General features: G+C 37.7%; 1 protein-coding gene and 1 long non-coding RNA gene across 5 annotated transcripts in view; one reads left to right on the top strand and one right to left on the bottom strand.

Annotated features, from left to right (window-relative positions):
- Window positions 1–20019, bottom strand: part of tspan4a (tetraspanin 4a) — a 189632-nt gene that overhangs the window by 28159 nt on the left and 141454 nt on the right. The window lies entirely within an intron of this gene.
- LOC108234743 lies at window positions 16282–17126 on the top strand. The gene is made up of 3 exons (XR_001808542.3): window positions 16282–16409; window positions 16484–16547; window positions 16753–17126. It is a non-coding gene; the product is annotated as an uncharacterized LOC108234743 (long non-coding RNA).

Raw genomic sequence — 20019 nt, 5'->3', positions numbered from 1 at the left:
GGATCATTAAAATGCTAAAAGCTCTTGCATCAGTTTTTTTTTCCAACTAGCTGTGGGAGAAACAAGCCACCACCTCTCAGAAACGTTGAACCGTGTGTTTCACTTACAGTCCATGCATTGTTGATGAGCTTTGGACACAAACTAATTTCTGAGTAAATATATCCCTATAGCACCCTGAAAAGCTGAGAATTGATGGAGCCATACCTTAAAAACAAAGTTAAGTGCAATCTTTTAGTGTTCAGAGAACATGTTGGGGATGACTCTCAGCTACTACCACATCAACGTTCAGCTTAATATCCGGAAAACCGACTGAGTTTTAGACATTTTTGTGTTTTTACTAAGGTTGATTAGCTGTGGCCATCTTGAATCCTTATAAGATATTTTGCTAACACAACAAATGAACACATACGTTCAGACACAAGCAAACACATAATTGTCTAACTTTCGGCTTTTAGGAGGAGATAGGAAAACTAATTTAAAGGTAACAATGTACTATAATCATTTAAACAACCAACTTTGCTCCATAAAACTGGGGCACAGTTTTGTCAGAGTGCAGGAACTCTGCATCACACCCTAGAATACAAATATGATCCACATTCTGATATAATTGTATTTTTGAAAGTAAAAAGAAACATATGAGCTCTGTTTGACACAAAAATAAACCCTTCAGCTTCAGATGCAACTTTTGGCAAACAAAAATGTGCCATATTAAACCTTTTTGTTCCTAATCATAATGTGTACTGGTTACCATAGCAACAGCACTACTGATCAGGGTATCAGTGTTTGCCTTTTTTTAGGAGTCTGCCTTGTTAAACTTGGACAAATAAAGAAAAATTATTTTATTTTTTCTAAAATATTGTTGGAAGAACATTCCGGCTGGAACGTGTCCTACTACGTTTAATTTGTCTTTTCAGTCTAAGTGAGTTGCTGTTGAAAGCGGACTTATTTATTTCCTGTTTGATCTAAAAAAGGTGGAAAACTGAAATGTAAATAGTGCCAGTTTAATTTAGTTTGTCAATGGAATTTGTTTCTGTTCTCTTAAATTTGAAGGGCAGCATGAAAAATGAGCAACTGAGTGAAAATCCATTTTTTTCTCTCTTTTTGGTGCTTTATTTTTTTTTGTCTGCTCCAAATTTCCAAGTACAGAATTTATATTTATAGTTCTTCCTTGGTTTAGTGCTGAACCTTTTTTTTTTTGCACACCTCTGAAATGCAACAGTGTTGTCTGTTAGCAAAATATCTGCTGAATCAGTGGGCAGTTTCAATGAAACTTGGGAAAAATAATCATTGGTTGTACATCTGCAGCTGAAGTTTGGAGTCAATTCAATTCAAAATGGCTAATCATCCTTAGGAAACACAAAAATGGCTCTAACTCAGATCTTTACTTGAAGTTTGCCATTACCTGCTGAAATCAACTCTTTTTGTTAGCCAAATTTTTCATGAACCGCAGGGCAAACTTTAATGAAACGTTCTAAAAATAATTATTATTTGTACGTGTACAACTCATTATGTTTTGGGGTCAATCGAATTCAAGATGGCCACCACAGCCAACTGACCCTTAAAAGACATGGAAATGGCTATACCTCAGTTAGTTTTACAGATACTGAGCTAAAACTTGGTGTGGTGGTAGCTGAGAGTCATTCACAAAAAATGTTATGAGAGATACACATTGTGAGACATTATTGCTTAAAAATTAGGAATTAAATTTAATTTGGGGTTTATTTTTTTGTTAAACAAGCCTTACCAACAATTCTAATAAACATAAACAAAACCATTGAGTTAAAAAGATTAAATTGCTGCTTAGTGGTGTAGAGCAAAGAAAAAGTTCTTAGTTTGTTAATGTGACTCATCCTTTCACATTCCTCTAAGATTTTACACCATTTAATCTTTGATTAGCGGAGCTATATTTTTGCACACAGCCACCCTGAGCCGGATAGTGAGCTCCGTATTGAGCATTCTTCATTTTACTATTTAATCTTGCAGACGATGCGTTCTAAACAAACCCCATTGATGCCTCAAAGAGTCTGAGATGAAAGAGAATTCTGAATGAAAAGACAAATGACACGCAGGGCGACTTCTTGCAATGATGAAGAGCTAATCTATAAATCAGATCAAAGTGGCGTCATAATATGAAGTGTGACATCTCAACTCCAGCCAGCGAGCAACATGGCAGCTACCTCCAAACTGATGTAAGACTCTGGTTCAGAACGAGGACCTTAGGTCCCGTCTGAGTGGCCAGGAAAAAGCCACAAGTCTTCTGAAGCTGTGCAAATTTAAAAAGGGAAAAGAAAAACTCTCTTTTTTTATTAAAATCTAAGTAGGTCATTAGTTAAGAGTGACTTGTGTAAAAGTGTTGGGAACAGGCCTCTCACAAGAACTGGATGTACTCTTAGCGTTGTATTGATGTTGTCCTAAGGACTTTGGTCGTCTTCTCACTGTACAAGGCTAGTCAAAGACGGCTCATCAATAATATATTTAGCGGGGATACAAGGAGAGTTAAGAGATGTATGTGGGGAGGAGAACAGAGGACAGACGAGATGAGAAAGAGAGACAGAAATAGGGACACTGGCTGTGCAGAAAATAAAAAATAAACAGCAGAATGAGAAGGAATGAAGGGCAGAAAATGTAAAAACAAATCATTTGAGGGGAAGATGTAGTCATATAACTGCTCTAGATGATGCAAGCAGTATAGCAACATAAAAAAGGTTTTCATTTGTGAGAGGCTAAAATAAATTGTGATAAGACTGCAGGAAACACGCGGCAGCAACTTAAAAGGAGAAGTAATGAGAAGAGAAATGCCTCAGTTTTGTTGCTCCCTCCAAACAGTGAATATCCATTACCTGTGTCATAGATGTAGAGGAAAGACAGAATCAGAATGGCAGAGAAGCAGATAAATGGACTAAAAAAAAAAGAAGGAAAGATCGATGGTAATGGTCCAGACGGAGTCCCTGTGGCCACATTATTTCAGTCTTAGAAGCCAAACTGCATAAAACATGCAGCACTTCATCTCGGAGAATAATGGTACTTAAGAAAAAGAGATTTTAGCCTGACTGATTCGTAGTTTTTTCCCATCTGTGAGGCTTGCAGGTTTATACATCAGAATCATCCCCCAAAAAGGCAGAACTCTGAATTTAAAATGCTTTCTTTGCTTCATATGTGTGATTGGTCCACTTTTTTTTTCTGAAAACACCTTCGACCTCTTTATTCGTCTAATACTACAGACGTCAATGCTTCTTGACAAGAATTTTTTTTCCTACCCAATTTTTTCCATACCCCAATTTAAATTTCTGCTGAGGGAGCCCAGATTAAACTCCTTGGACGTTCACCCAATTTGGACCAAACCCGACAATGTTCAAGGGCGTTCTCTGAAGACCAAAGAAAGAATCTTATCTGATTTGCCTTCTGCTGCTTGGAACCAAAGCTGAAACTTTTGGACGTGTTGCACAGCATTTGGATCAGGAGTTTGCAGGCTGTTGCACGTTCTGCTGAAGAATCCACATATGTTATTGCTTTGCCTCGGAACAAATCGCTCAATATCAGCAAAGTTAGACAACTCTTTCCTAAAGCTTAACCCTCCACGAGTAACCCTCTAATCTGTGCAGGTAATGAATGGAGCAAACAAGTGTCACGGCTTTAAGGCCTCTGTCTCTGACTTTTAATTCGGTCCTGGGGAGCAGCAATAACATACGTTAATTATTAAAGCACTTGGCATTCTCCTTTTAGTGACTAATCTCAGTCCTTAGTCGGGGCAAATCAATTGCAATCCTAGCTCTTTTCCATCGTCTGCTTCTAATCAGTTCCTGATTAACACTTGGCAAACTTGGCAAATGTGAGTACACAATCGATGCTTCTAACTGGAGGAAAGAAGTTACCCAGCAGAACCGTGCCTTTGAGGGAGGATACCTGAACGGATTTAATCACGGCTGAACCAGGTACACCAAGATGTTAGACATTAGAGGGATAGAATGGCCATTTTGAATTAATGTTCTGTCAAATGGTTATCAATAGTCAGCACCTTTATCAGCCGTCACATCAGTCATAGAGCACAGAGTATGAAGAAAAAGGGCAGGAGTCTTCCTCTAGGCTAGGCTACTGGTTAGCCAAACTGGGGCCCCTTTTATATTGATTGATCAGTGTTGTAAATGTGTGAAAGAAGTCTTTATTAGCTAATGCTAAACTTCTACACTTTTTCATGAAATGGTTTGTTTAGTTTGTTGCTGTTTTCTCATCTGGACATGTGTAGGTGTGTTGCTACCCCTCTCTCTCTGGAAACACAAGTGACTCTGCCAAACTGAAGTGATTCGTGGTACCGATGGGTGGTCAGTTCAACTCCCAGCAGACTGTACTAACTATTGATAACTATTCGACAGAACATTACTTTACAATGGCCATACAATCCCTTTAAGAAAAGCCTGAGTCTCATAATGTCTGAAACAGAAGACTATTGACCAAAACCAACAATTCAGTTTATGTTGACGCTCCAAAAATATACAATATGTGATCTATGTAACCATTTTGATTCTGAATATCCTTCACATGCAGCTGTTGACGTCAACAGGTGAATCTTTCCAAAGCTGTCCTTATGTGTCTTTAGTTTGTCAGCTGTCTTGCATCAAAGAAGATCTATTTCAATCCTTTGACGTTTTATCACCTTTTAGCTGCGTTTTTTTTTTTTTTTCTTTTTTAGACTTTGACATTGTCTCCCCTCACAATCAAGCAGGGACTGAGTCATGATAAAAAAAAAAAAAAAAAAACTCTCCCTCCTCAGGGGACACAGTCTCTGAGTCTGTTGGCGGATACTGGGGTGGCGGTATATTTTTATTTTGAAATTCAATAAGGATGGCAGCAGCAACAAGGGAGAGCTTTCAGATCACCAGCAGCCAAAAACAGAGTCGCACACAATGCATTCGCTGTTGGTTATGAAAAGAGGCTTTTGTGCGATCTGAGCAGCGGACGACTGGAGTCAAAGCCCTGAGCTTTCATGCCTGCTGTTTTTCATTTAAGAAAAGAGTGGAAAAAAATAAAATACTTAGACTATTAGGAAGATATGAAAATGTATGTAAAAAGGCAGCAATTTTAAAGGTAAGAAAAATACTGACTCTGGCTTATTTTGTTTAGCCTGACTGAGTTTTGACTGTCACAGGCACTTGACATTACAACAAAAAGCAAACACCAGTTTGTTTTTTCTTAAGAGAGCCAAGCAGAAGTATTGATCTAAAGATTTAAAAAAAAGAAGAGACGATCCCTCCTATCCTTATCTGAAAAGCTCAACAGGCCCTCCAAAATAAGTTAAAAAAAAGCTTTTTTTTCCTGATATCTTTACTGTAATTTAACAACTGCTGGACAACATAAATGGCAGAGAAACAGAGACCATCCATTTATTTTCAATAGCCACTTGATCCTGTGCAGTGTTGCAGGGCTACAGGCAGGGTAAACAATAGACAGGTTGCCAGTTCATCACAGGGCCACATAGAGACAAACAACCATTCATACTCACACCTAAAAGTAGTATTTCACTGGGCTGCCACTGTTAGACGCAAGCTGGTGACTTGAACTTGACTAAACATTGCAATAAAATATGCAAATCTTTAATTGCAGCCTCACTGAGCTCTGAGTGATTGTGACCAGCGAGCCATGCAGCATGTTTCATGGACTTTTTGTGTGTGTACGACTTGTAAAAGTAAATTCTAGGCCATGCACATTATTTTGTTGCCCACCTCCACACACATTGTAACTGCCTTGGCTTGCTTTGCACCCATTTTGGAAGCCATGCTCTTATTTATGATTTAATCTACTGGAGTACAACTTAAGATCAAAGAAAGGCAGATTTGGACCAGTTTTTAAATAATTATTATAATAATAATTAATATTTATCTCACCCTCCAATTATAATCTTGTTGACAACAAACATACATAACTATAAGTGCTGCGAGGCATAAACCTTATATCCTCTTGTTTTTCTCACTTTATCATTGTCATGTTTTTGCATAAATCAAAAATATATATATTTTTTTGAGACACAATGATGGTATGAAGTAAAAAAAAATCTAAATGTTAAAGTGACAAACAATGGCCACTCGTACATGAACAACAGTCTTCCCTTATCTGACTTTTTCCAAAATGTGACATTATTCCAACTATGCTGTTTATATTATTAAACACATAACATTTCGCTTCACATAAACTTGCTACAGAGCAGAGTCCAATCAATAATTCATGCTCACATTACGTCACTCTATGCCCTAAGGATATATATGCTCATCATTTACTCCCATGTCCCTGAAGTGTGTCTTCTTTTTAACCTACGGCCATCTTGTTTGGCAACCGTCTCTGCTGGAGCCCACCGCATGGACTGTAAGAGCAGCAGAGTGAGCCGTGGGATGCAGTGAAAACTTCAGCAGGACACATTATCTGTGCTGCTCCGAAATTACAGTGAAGCCTTAAAAGATTCCATCCATCCATCCATCCATCCATCCATCCATCCATTATCTGTTGCTTGTTACACAGACATAGTCTCTCCAGCGTGTTCTGGGGTCTTCCCTGGGGTCTCCTCCCAGTTGGACATGTCCAGAACTCCTCTCTAGGTGTCCTCACCAGATGCACAAACCACCTCAACTGGCTCCTCTTAATGTGGAGGAGCAGCGGCTCTTCTCCGAGTCCCTCCCGGATAACCGAACTTCTCACACTGTCTTTAAGGGAGAGCCCAGCTACCCTGCGGAAAAAAAACCTCATTTGGACCACCTGTATCTGCGATCTCATTCTTTTGGTCATTACCCAAAGTTCATGACCATAGGTGAAGGTAGGAACATAGACCAACCGGCAAACAGAGAGTTTTGCCTTCCAGCTCAGCTCCCTGTTCACCAGGACAGAGTTCACAGAGTACGCAATACTGCAGAAACTGCACTGATCTGCCTGTTGATCTCCAGCTTCATTTTTCTCTCACTCGTGAACAAGACCAAGACAAGTAAAACAAACAAACAAACAAACAAACAAAAAAAATAACACTTACACAACCATCTAAGCCAACGTCTGATCCATTTATCGCAACATTATTTGCTTCTTTCCTTCATTGTAAACTTCTTAAAAAAAGTTAAAGGTTGTCATTAGGTCAAAAAGTTTGCTTGTTGACTCAGTCCAATCTAATTAGTGTTTGCTAAGAGGCAGTAACTTTCATGCTGTTACACTGAAACAGCATGATTCTGGCTGATGTAATATTATCAGCTCAATTCAAATGTATTTTTAAGAGGGTTCACGGTTTCCATTTTGCTTCCTTGTGCAAAACATCACTCCGGTGTCTTCCTTTATTATCAAAATCTCGACCTGATCCCAATTTAAACGTCTTATAATTACCATCTTGGCAATTCCCTAACATTATCTGCAACACTCAACCTACTCGTTCCCCTGTCACATTCATTCCAAGTCTTCACAAACAAATGTCTCGTCTGTTTGCTGATCATCTCAATTTGTCACTGGTATTAACATTGCCCTGACGTGGGTATGTTTTAGTAATGTGATTAGCCAGGGGTGTTTATCTAATTGCGTTTCTGCCGTCTGCTTGAAATGAAAATTTTCTCAGGCTTGAAATGTATTCTGACAGGGGAGCTGCATTCTGATATCTTGACAATCTAAAATGTTTAGGTGGCTGATGCTGGAGCATAAATGATGCAGAGCAATCACGTTTGAAGCAGGATTTCAATGAGATATGCATGATGCCAGTTTTCCATTACCACACGAGGGGCTGAAATGTACCTGCATTTGAAGGAGACCGTTCACAAGCTGATACATGTTCTATTCCATCTTTTTGTCAGAATATTTGATAAGTGTTCATATGTTATATATATATATATATATATATATATATATATATATATATATATATATATATATATATATATATATATATATATATATGTATATATAAGACATCCAAAAGGCAAACATAGCAGTGTCAGAGGGATACTGACATTGAAAACCAAACAAAAATCAATATTACTGAAAAGTTTTTTCCAACAGCAAAAAAAACAAACAAACAAACATTTTAAATAAACAATTAAAGGCCTAGCATTCTTTAAAGAATTCCTATTGCCCACCACCATTTTTGTCAGTCTTAAACCAAGATCATTTTGTGCTGAGAAATAACAGAGTAAAACCTCTTTCGGGCAAACCTTGAATATAACCTTAATATCTCATGGGATAGCACAAGATATCACACTTGGAGTACATGTTGGGGATGACTCTCAGCTTCTACTGCATTAAATTTTAGCTCAGCTTCCGTAAAATTGACAAAGTTCAAGCCATTTTTGTGTTGGCTAAGGTTGATTAGCTGTGACGGACAACTTAAATTGGGTTAACTTCAAAAAGTATTCACTTGTAGATCTACAGGGGTTAGACAATGAAACTGAAACACCTGTCATTTTAGTGTGGGAGGTTTCATGGCTAAATTGGACCAGCCTGGTGGCCAATCTTCATTAATTGCACATTGCACCAGTAAGAGCAGAGTGTGAAGGTTCAATTAGCAGGGTAAGAGCTCCGTTTTGCTTAAAATATTGCAATGCACACAACATTATGGGTGACATACCAGGGTTCAAAAAAGGACAAATTGCTGGTGCACGTCTTGCTGGCGCATCTGTGACCAAGACAGCAAGTCTTTGTGATGTATCAAGAGCCACAGTATCCAGGGTAATGTCAGCATACCACCAAAAAGGACAAACCACATCCAACAGTATTAACTGTGGACGCAAGAGGAAGCTGTCTGAAAGGGATGTTCCAGGTGTTTCAGTTTCATTGTCCAACTCCTGTACATCCATTGATTATTTCCTGAAAGTTTCAATAAAATACTTATGGTGGTTCATGAGATGGGTTGGAACAGACAGAGTTGACTCCAAGCAGTTATTAGTAAGATTGTAAACAAAGTTCTTGTACAATATGTTAGTCTGAGTGCTGTGTGTTGGGAATCAGGCTCATCTACTACCACACCATTTGAATGGCTGAATTTGAGTCATTATTGTTTTTTAAGGTCAGTTAGCTGTGGAAGCCATCTTGAATCAGGTTAACCCCAAATTTTAATCAGTTCTAGGTGCACATCCATTGATTATTTTATGTAAGTTTTATTAAATCTCATCTAGTGGTTCTTGAGATATTTTGCTAACCAGCAGACACATCAACTCACAGACACAAGCAAAAACATAATCATCCATCTTTACCTTTTGGCAGTGGGCAATAATTATGCATACAATATCTTTTTCAGTACACTATATATATTAATATTTTTAACAACAAAAACCTGTGTTTAGTCACACTTCCCCCTAACTCTGTAGCCTGTGCACTAGTACTTCAGAACTGAGTCACAATACTACTGTATCAAAGCGGCTTGCTTTTTATCTTATAGTTTACAATATATTTTTAACATGCTCATTGTTTGCGCCACTTTATATGTAGTTCCAGTCCAAATTTTATTAATAGCTTCTTAAATCATCTTTAGTGAGAGGAAGAGACGAGCCACTTCACAGCTGAGACCTCTGGGCATTTTCAGCAAATTTTACATTTACAACAATAGGCCTTGATGTTACCAAGCTTCGTCAGCTCCGTCACTACTGGCTCCAGGCCACAATGCACGATGGTTTATTATTATTAGTTTATCATTATTAGCTAACAGCTTCTGTGCACTACTTTTACAGTACCATGTGACATTTTTCCCCTCCTGCAGTATGTAGGGGATGAAATATAACACAGTTAACAATTTGAAAAATAATACAACTGACTCGCTATTACTTTGCTAGTTAATAAGTGGGCAATTTAAAGCCCACAGCCATGGTATTGTAGCTATTAGGGCGGCTGGAGATCAGTGGTTAGAGCAGTCGTTCTCCAATGAGACAGCTCGAGGTACGTTTCCACCAGTATGCCACATGTCGAAGTGTCCCTGGGCAGGACGCTAAACCCCTAATTGCCTCTGATGTGTGTCCCATCGGTGTACGAATGTGATCTAAAGCACTGATTAGACTCTATAGAATGATGTATTCGGATTATCTTTGTAGAGATGTAATGGAGTGCTGTATGGATGTGTGTGTGGACAGGGAAATGAGGGCACAGATTGTGTTGTAGAGTGCTTTGAGTGGCCTGATTGGCTAGGAAGGTGCTATGTAAGTACAGTCCATTCACCATTAGCACATATAGTATTTGTAAAAGTTAAAACACATATGGGTCTTAGGTATTCAGAAAATTATTATTTACAATAAGATAGGTCTTTGAGTCTTCAGTAGACCCAGTGCTTTGAGCATCATGCTAACATTAATGACAACTGTGCAACATGATGATACTTCACTCTGCTCACTGGTTAAAAGTGCAAATAATAATATGTTATAGACTCAGAAGTAGCACAGTGGCAGCAATGTTTAAAATCTAAAATTAACAATCACACATTGGGACTTGCCTACATTTCGCAAGAAGTGAAACTGTCACAAAAGTAATGTTTCCCAGTTGTAACACACACGCACACTTGCACACACAGACACACGCAACAAAAACCTTTTCATCTCCAAGTATTCAAACTCATACCTAGGTTTATTGTATTAAAGCACTTAAGTTGCATTTAAGTATCTGCATTCTTATGGATGCTAGAAAGCCATGAACCAGAAAATGGTAAAATGGTAAATGGCCTGCACTTGTGTATTGCTTTATCAAGTTCGAGGACTCCAAAGCAATTTACACTACAATCAGTCAGTCACCCATTCATCCATTCATCCACACACTGATGGGGGTGATCTACACTGGAGCCACAGCGGCTCTGGGGCAGACTGACAGAAGTGAGGCTGCCATTCAGTCGGTGCCACCAAAACCTCTGACCACCATCAGTAGGCAAGACGAGTGAAGTGTCTTGTCCAAAGACAAAACGGCTGAGACAGACAGAGCGGGGATAGGGATAAAAAAGGAGGTTGGTCAATATAATAATTCAATTCAGTTTAGTTTATTTGTATATTGCCAATTAACAACAAAAATCATCTCAGGCCACAATACAAAGAAATAAGTCCAAATCATAAATCCAAATGCAAGTCTAAACAGATCCAGATTCAAATCCAATTACTGTCATCTCAACTCAAAGATTGTACAATACAATCTCACTCAGTGTATTGTGAAATGCCACCTCGTAAAACGTTGTTTAAGGGTTAGATATGAAGATAATTTTTCATAAATCTGTGACTATTACAAATCAAATCAACAATGGAATAGGGTTTTTTTTAGGAGTTAAGGGAAAAGCATGAATGGTTTCAAACTTTTAACTACAGTCTCAGCTGACTACATTTGTCCCCATTCACTACTTTTGTTCCAATGACAGGAACATCTTACCAGCAATAGTTACACATTCTTAGCAAAAATAGATTTTTTTCAGTCAGCGAATCCAGTTGCTTATTTGTTTGAACTGCAGATAAGTGAGAAAGATTGGGAAATGGGATTAAACCCTAGTGTTACAGATTTACAAGAAAAGATATTTGAATGTTTTAGAAGCCATCAGTATGAGACACACAGCCACAGTATTTGCTGTTGCTAACGTAACAGTGTTCATGATTCATTTTGATTGCTCTGCCACCCTTTGGGTTCATGGCTGAGGTCTGATAGAGACCCATACTGACCGCAGCCCTTCCTCTTTTTACAACTTCATTACCTCACCTTGACTCATCCTAAAGCACACAGGCAGACAGGAAATCACCTCTACAGCAGCCAATGCCATGAACCACTGAGCAGCAGAGGAAAAACCTCGTGCTGGACTGACCTAATAGCAAACAGCATAGAAAGGTGGGAACACAAACGATGCTGGCAGGATGAGCAACACTCTGAAGGTTTATGTTCTGATGAAGCTGAAGCAGGGTAAAGTCCAAATAACTAGCTTTTTCATGGCCATTTGCCGGATGCTTTTATGAGACAGGAAGGGCTCAGAGGAGACTGAGTGGAGTCAACAAGCATGACTCCTCATGGCTTCAAATGCTTAAAAATACAGAACTGAGCATCGTCCAAACTATGATATATAACAACACACTTAGCTTAAAGATAAATTAAATTCTTTTCAGAGTAATACATGTCACCTGATATCAATTATATAACTTTTTTTTTAGATTTATAATAACTAATAACCAAAAAGACATTTTCAAATACCACATATAAGGAGACTAATTCATGTTCAGCAAGGCAATTTGACTTTTATTTGATGCCGGTCTTGAACAGTTTCTGGTCTGCACTTCCTGAATATATAGTAGGAATATGCTCATATCAGATTACCGAACTATGGTTAAGTATCTTCTTATAGGAAGAAGCCTTAGCCTCTCTTTGGTTGTTGGTCTTATCTTTGATCAAACATTTCAGCAGGAATATTTAAGATTCAGCCCCTCATCAAGTACAGAACTTCCCAGCATTAAACTATGCCAGAAAATATGTGAAAAGCAATAAAATTCTCAAAAAATGCTGTAAAACCACCTTTATTTTTGACAACTTTAACATTAATAAATTCTGTCACTTTCACTCCTAAATCTTCATACTTAACACATTTCACTTCAGACTTGATGTCCTCACCGGCTTTAACCCCTAAACTATGAATATACCTTTCACTAGCCATAAAGCTTTTAAATTGCTTGCACTGAAGGATGCACTCACATTCTCAATGCTGACTCTGCACTTAAGTTTTGCGATTCATTTAATTCGACATCCATGAAACCCACTGAACTACTGCTCAGAACAATAGACCTATTGAATTAGTTTAACCATTACTGCCTTACTTTTTCTTTTTTTTCCCAAATCGGTCTATTTCAAACCAGAAAAAACAAAACAAAAACCCTCCTTTGGGCAGTGATCACATTTTAATTCCTAAGGGCTGGTCCAGATATTTTTTAAAGACTAAGACCTAGCTTCTCTATTGAGTGCTATTTGCTCCAGTTTAGCTCCAAAATCTGATCCCCTTGGTTCCTCTATTTCTGCCTCATATTCACAAAGTAAATAGCTCTAATTATATGCTGGCACAAACAAGCCGATCAGGTTCAGCAGGTGGGAGACATTTGTATTTGTTTTGCATCAGAATGCAGCAGAACATAGATGTAATTCTTCCATGAAGTAATTACTTTCAGTTCTGCTTCTTAATGTCTGGATGGTTGTGAATAACTGTTGAAAGGTTCTATATTCAGAAAGATGTTTTGTTTTTTCCAGAACATGTGACAACTGCATTTTGTGTACTTTTATGACAGTTTATTTGTAGATGCAACATCTGACACTCATCACTGGAACAGAGAGTTAAAAAGACTTTGTGAAGGCAGCAGTGCAGCGGGTCGCTGAACTTCCTCACTTTTTTCTTCAGAGATGCAAATAACACAAGCTTTCAGGAGGTGGTAAATATTTGACGCCAAATCCATGTTTCAAACAGGGCTGATCTTTTAGAAAACAAATCATTTTTTATCCTGGCAGTTATTTAAATACACTATATTGCAAAAAAGTATTCACTCATCCATCCAAATCATTGAATTCAGGTGTTTCATTCACTTCTGTGACCACACATGTATAAAATCAAGCACCCATGCATGCAGGCTGCTTCTACAGACATTTGTGAAAGAATGGGTTGCTCTCAGGAGCTCAGTGAATTCCAGCTTGGTACTGTGATAGGATGCCACCTGTGCAGAAAGTCCAGTTGTAAAATTTCCTTGCTACTAAATATTCCCCAGTCTGCTGTTAGTGGTATTATAAGAAAGTGGAAGTGACTGGGAATGACAGCAATGTAAAATCCCAGAGCGGGCTCAGAGGATTCTGAGGCTCATAAATCACAGAGGTCACCAACGTTCTGCAGAGTCAACAGCTACAGACCTCCAAACTTCATGTGGCCTTCAGATTAGCTAAAGAACAGCAGGTAGAGAGCTTCATGGAATGGGTTTCCATGGCTGAGCAGCTGCATCCGAGCCTTGCATCACCAAGTGTCAGATGCAGTGATGTAAAGCACGTCGCCACTGGACTCTAGAGTAGTGAAGACATGTTCTCTGGAGGGACGAATCACTTCTGGTACTTGTCTGATTGCATTGTGCTAAGTGTAATGTTTGGTGGAGGAGAGATTATGGTGTGGGGTTGTTCCAACATGACGGAGCACCAGGGCACAAAGCAAGGTCCATTAAGACATAGATGAGTAAGTTTGGTGTGGAAACACTTGACTGGCCTGGTCCTGACCTCAACCTGACAGAAGACCTTTGGGATGAATTAGAGCAGAAACTGTGAACGAGGCCTTCTGTCCAACATCAGTGTCTGACCTCACAGATGACCTTCGAGAAGAATGGTCAAAAATTCCCATAAACACTCCAATACCTTGTGGAAAGCCTTCCCAGAAGGTTGAATATGTTATAGCTGCAAAGGTCTGTTTAAAACATATTCAGGAGTAGTATAATATATATATATATATATATATATATATATATATAACAAAATGGAAGGCCAACTCTGAAATACAAAAAGCACCTTGCTGCTTTATGGGGTAAAAAAAATAATTTAATAGATAATTTTTAAAAGCAATTCAGCTCACTTTTTACCTCTATCTAAATAATAAAACATGGCTTTAAAACAAAATGTAAAATAGATTTATTGTTCAAATCAAAGACATTTAATGATTTGTTAATGTGAGGCACAAGTACAAACTACCCACTTTAGTGTTACTTTCAGTTAATAGCTTTTTTTCAATTTCTAAGAATACACATAGTAAAAATTTAAGTTTAATTACTGACCAAAGAAATATGAAGTCCCCCTGCTCTCCTCTGTGACTTTTAGCTGTAAAGCCCCAGAACATTTTACAGACTCGTCAGTTTTTAGATTTTTAACAAGGTCTGTTGTGTGAGTCTCAGAAATCAATTGTAATAAAGACAGAAGCAGCAGTTTTCAACTACAGTGTGCCTTGAATTGATTGTAATACAATACAACCCTAAGTTGCCTTTAATGGGCCCTGAATGCAAGGTTTCAGCTCCTGAAAACTTTCACTCGTATGGCTGTTTTCTCTTTACAATCTATACACAATCACGTCAGACTTCATGACCTAACCCTGTGAATGAAATCTCTAAGAGTAAAAATAAAGAGGGAGGTGGGGTGACTCAGTTCAGCAACAAGGTGGGTAATAGCTTTCATCCACAAAGAAAAGCAATGAACATCACAGGCTGAAGGAACGCAGCAGGAAAAGAGTTCTTGAGGGCATGTGTTCTCCTTTAATTTTACCTTAGTTTCCATCTGTTTCAGCCCGATGAGTCAAGTCAAAGAATCAAGACTTTAGATCATGAAGTCAGATATTTGTCAGCCATTTCAGCAAACACACCTTCACATTAATAACTAGCTGCTGTTGATAATTATAAAAGAAACACAAATACAGCATCAAATAGATCTGCAGCATAGTAATAATATATAATATAACGTAATAGGCTTTCAAAATTATTATGCTCAAATACAGTTTTTCATTTGTTGATCCAATTTTGGGTCATTTATACAACAATATTAAAGTGCTTTCAATTAAACTGGGCAGCAGCTTTGGGCCCAGTGGTAAGTCCTCATAAAACCAAAAACCAAACAACCATTAATGTCCATCACTTCTTTTCAGTGGTTGCTTTTCCTTCTCTTCCTTTGTAGAGACTTCTTAGCATTGCTTCAGGACCCTGATGAATAAATTAAGCAGTCAGTCACAGGGAACAGGGTTACTGCAACAAATACTTGGATTATGGTGACATTAACAGCCAGTATTATCAGATACAAATAGGTTTTTGAAAAATATTCACTTTTTTTAATAAACATAGAAATAATTTGATGTGCACTAACCATAAATAAATATTATGAGTACATTACTAGTACATTTATTAGAAATATTACTCTCAGCACAAACTGTGAAAAATGACATTTTCTGTTATTGCATCAATTTTATTGCAGGTGTGTTTATTTCCAAGTATAATTCTGACATTAAGGTGGTTTGCTTTCTAGCTTACAAATTGATTATATATCATATAAAAACCTAACATAAAATGGTTGTAGGATGTTATTAATCCTGGCATACTATAATCAGGAACACACCTGTGAGGTTGTTTCATTAACTCTCTCTGTAATTAGTTTTCTCCTCTGAACCCAGTGCGCACACCAAGTTTGATTGACGTTTTCTTTTTCTCTCTTGTTAATGGCGTAACATCTGTCTGTGGAACAAAGGTCTTTTTATTGAACTCCTCTGGTAACAAGAACCATCTGACTCATGTAGTCCAGGGTGGAAAAAACTGCCCTTAGTCCCGCCTTACTGCCCCATTGGTTAGAGTGACAGTCAGTCACAAAGGGCATGCAGCCAATTGACACACCTGAGGCAATTATTTAAGCTTGCTCCAGCTTTCCCTAGTCAGATGTGAGGGGGAGAGCTGGAGACAAAGGAGCTACAGGTTAGTGTTCTCAAACAATCAGTTTATCTCTGTTGTAATGCACTGTTTAACCTTATAATATAAAAATCATGTAGATCCAAGAAATCCAGTGAGTTTGGAGCCTTGGAGCTGCCATACTCTCATCTATTATTGGAATTGGTGAGTAGAGAGCACAATGTTTGTTGTTTAGTATGTGGGTGGCAGCAAATGTTAATTGTGATCATTAATTGTTGTAATCTAACTTTAAGATAATGAGATAAATGTTTTATTTGGTCTGACAGATTAGATATTGCATTTAGTTCTGTGTGAAATTGAAGTTAACTAGCCGGCTGGAAATTTATTGGTCCTGTTTATGTTAATACAGGCCAGGTGATCCCTTTTGTAGGGAATAAGATGGCGAGCTTCTGAAAACTGGCTGGAGCCAGGAGAACTTTAAGAATCACTCCCTACTGGTCTGGTCTGTATCATTTCCCCCCTCCATCTCATCATTCAGGCACATACTCTATCATTCACCTCTTCATCCGAAACAACTTGCGCTGGGACATTTTCAACTTGAATATCTGGATAACCCAACCATGGATTTTTGAATGTGTGTTGGTCAGACTTTGGACTGACCAGCGGGGAATTTAAGACCAATAGGGCACAAACAAATGAAGGATTGTTGCAGTACTGTGTATATATTTATTTTGGATTTGATGTATGGTTGTTTTGTGTTGTTTACTTTAATTTTGTTTAATACATGGTATTGAAAAAAACAGTTGTTTTGTGTCGTTCTATTGATTACTGACAACGGCTCCAGTAACCGAATTTTAGTCTTCTGATTTTCTTCCATTTAGTTCTTTTACACTTTAAATAGTGTTACACTCATACTCATGGAGTGTTTGTAAAAGTCTACAATTTACACCGGATGTCAAAGAACAATGGACCAAATGTATTTACAGTTCTAACCCAAACATATAAAACTAAATGGAAGTAAATGGGGCTTTTGGACATGAAATGATCTGTTTTATGACTTTATGGTGCAAGATTTTATTGCCCGTCTTCAGTAAATCATGACAACTGTTTTTATCCTCAAAACTGGTGCTTGCCTTAGGGAAAACTATAAATCCATGCATTAGCCTGAAGGGCAAGCTTGATATTACACTGGCTTCAAAAATTAAAAACACTAACCCTTTTTTTTTTTTTTAAAACATAATACCTTGGACTTGACCAAAAGGTGCATAATAAGTGCATTTTTAATATTTTGTATTACAAACAGATGATCAGTGACTACTTGCGCACTCTTGCATTGTCTCGAAATAGATAAAAGGATTTGCCAGTTGCTCATTTCTGAGAAATAATTTGATGTTAACAAATGTACACCGGTTTCATCATTTGAATGGCTACAAAACTGATCCATCCCCTAAAAAAAGCTCCGGCACAATAATGTTCACAAGAGACTTGTTTACAGCACCAAAAAAGAAGCAACCTATTTTTAATTGCATAGGAGATTTAGTATAATACACTAAAGGAATGTGTTTGCACAGTAGAACGAGCATATTACTGAACCAATAAGCACTGAATTAACTGCTTAACTACAAAAAAATGCAAGCGATTTGGTCTTGTTCTTGTTCTATTTGTCTAATTGGGTCATTTTCCTTTGAGGTGATAAAACTTCAGAAGCTTTAAAGTCACTTTAGAGATTATATGAGGCACTAATACACCTATTTTCAATATCCTTAAATGCCCAGTCACTTATTCTATTCACTGTGACACTTTAAGCTGCACTGGTTCCACTGAATTTAACCTCAGAGGACCTTTCCATCGTCCTCTGGAACCAACAAAGTGAAACAAACAGTGACCGTTAGAGGTCTGCAGAAGGCCCATGAGCTATTTGAAGTGGCTTCCAGCAGCGACACTCAGCTTTTTATCAGGTCTAAAGCAGGTGTAATAAAGCAGCCCACTGAGCGTGACCATCCCTCAGGCATGGGATGGAGTTCATCAACATGCACCTACTGCTGCATGCCGTTTAACTTACGCCAGCATCTGGAGAAAGGGATGGCATTTGCGTGTACTCTGCAGGATGTTACCATGGTGATGGAGGGGGTAAGAAGTAGATAGCCCTGATAAGAGCAGATAAAGTAGGGCTCGGAAAACCAGGCAGAAGATAGAGAAAATGAAAGGAATACAAGTGAACCCCAAACAAGTTTCTTTTTTGGGGTGGGGGAACATTATTGGTCTAATATCTATAATAAAAAATGTTTTCCCGGATCAGAAGAATAAACATCCTCGGGGTGTTTCTTTTGAAGAGAACCTACATTTAATATTTATTTTTTTTTACATTACAATCTAGGCTGTTAAGTTAGGATGTGTTTAAAATTCCAATCCAGGAGAGTTGAGGGTGGGCGATATTAAAGAACAGTAAAAAACAACAGAATTAGTACTGATTGATCAAGCTTGGTTTTTAATAATGAACGAAAGTAAGTCACTTTTAAAATACTTTTAAAAGAAGTTTCTCTAAAAGTAAAACTATTTTGATTAAAGGCAGAAATTTAAATAATTTTCTTTCAATTTATCAACTGAAATAAAAGACCACTAATATAATTTTAATGACAAGAAGTCTCCCACAGCCACATTTAATAGTTTGCAGATTTTGATGAATAATGACTTCATTATTATTACCTGTATCAACATTAGAGCTGCAGAGAAAATACAAATACCAACATTTTTATACTTCAGGCAGATCCATTTGGTATTTTTGAGAAATTCATCTTAACTGCTTGAACTAATCACATGATCTCTAACCACATGGCAGATGGAGTTAGTCGTTGATTTGGTGGTTTTGTTTTTGAGTTTGTGTTGAGTTTGTTGCAAGCATTTACAACTAATTAACTTTTAGAGTCAACACAATTCAAGATGGCCACCACAGCTAAATATCAAATCCCACTGGGAAGCCACGGCTCTAACCACTGCTCCACCATGCCGTCCAAAGACCATATTTTGAAAAGCGAATATCTGAAAATTATCACGTATTTGCATGTCTATGTCTTGTCAAACTGCTTCTTGCCTTTTTTTTCCATAGTATTTTATTGTCCACATCGTACCCACCTTGGCAGCTGCCCCCACATTTATGATTTAATCTACTACACTTTTGAAAGGAAAATAGGCAGATTTGGACCAGATTTTTAAATATCTTTTTTATTTTATTATCCAAAAGACATTCTGGAGACTTTGTCACAAGTGTCATTTGCCAAGTAATCCAATGAATGCTTTAGCAGAATATCTCATGAAACATGAGGCAATTTTTAATGAAACTTTCAGAAAGTAATTATCACTTGACCATGTGCAACTGATTAAGTTTTGGAGACAACTCCATTTAAGATGGCTGCCACAGCTAATCAATCTTAGCAATGAAATGACTAACTTGTTCAGTTTTACAGATATTGAGCTAAACTTTGGTGTGGTATTGGCTGAGAGTCATCCCTAACATATGCTCCAAGGGCTACAACTTTGTTAAAACTTTGGCATTAACTGCTGGAGTCTGTCTGTTAAAAAAGTCTCATCAATCATTGGACAGATTTGAAATAAAACTGAAAACAATCACTAGATCTACATCTACAACTGATTAACTTTGGGAGTCAACCCAATTCAA

The sequence above is a fragment of the Kryptolebias marmoratus genome, linkage group LG15 (assembly GCF_001649575.2).
Source record: "Kryptolebias marmoratus isolate JLee-2015 linkage group LG15, ASM164957v2, whole genome shotgun sequence".
Lineage (NCBI taxonomy): Eukaryota > Metazoa > Chordata > Actinopteri > Cyprinodontiformes > Rivulidae > Kryptolebias > Kryptolebias marmoratus.
Note: the sequence above shows the minus strand (reverse complement) of the source record. Positions and strands in the feature narration are given on the sequence as shown.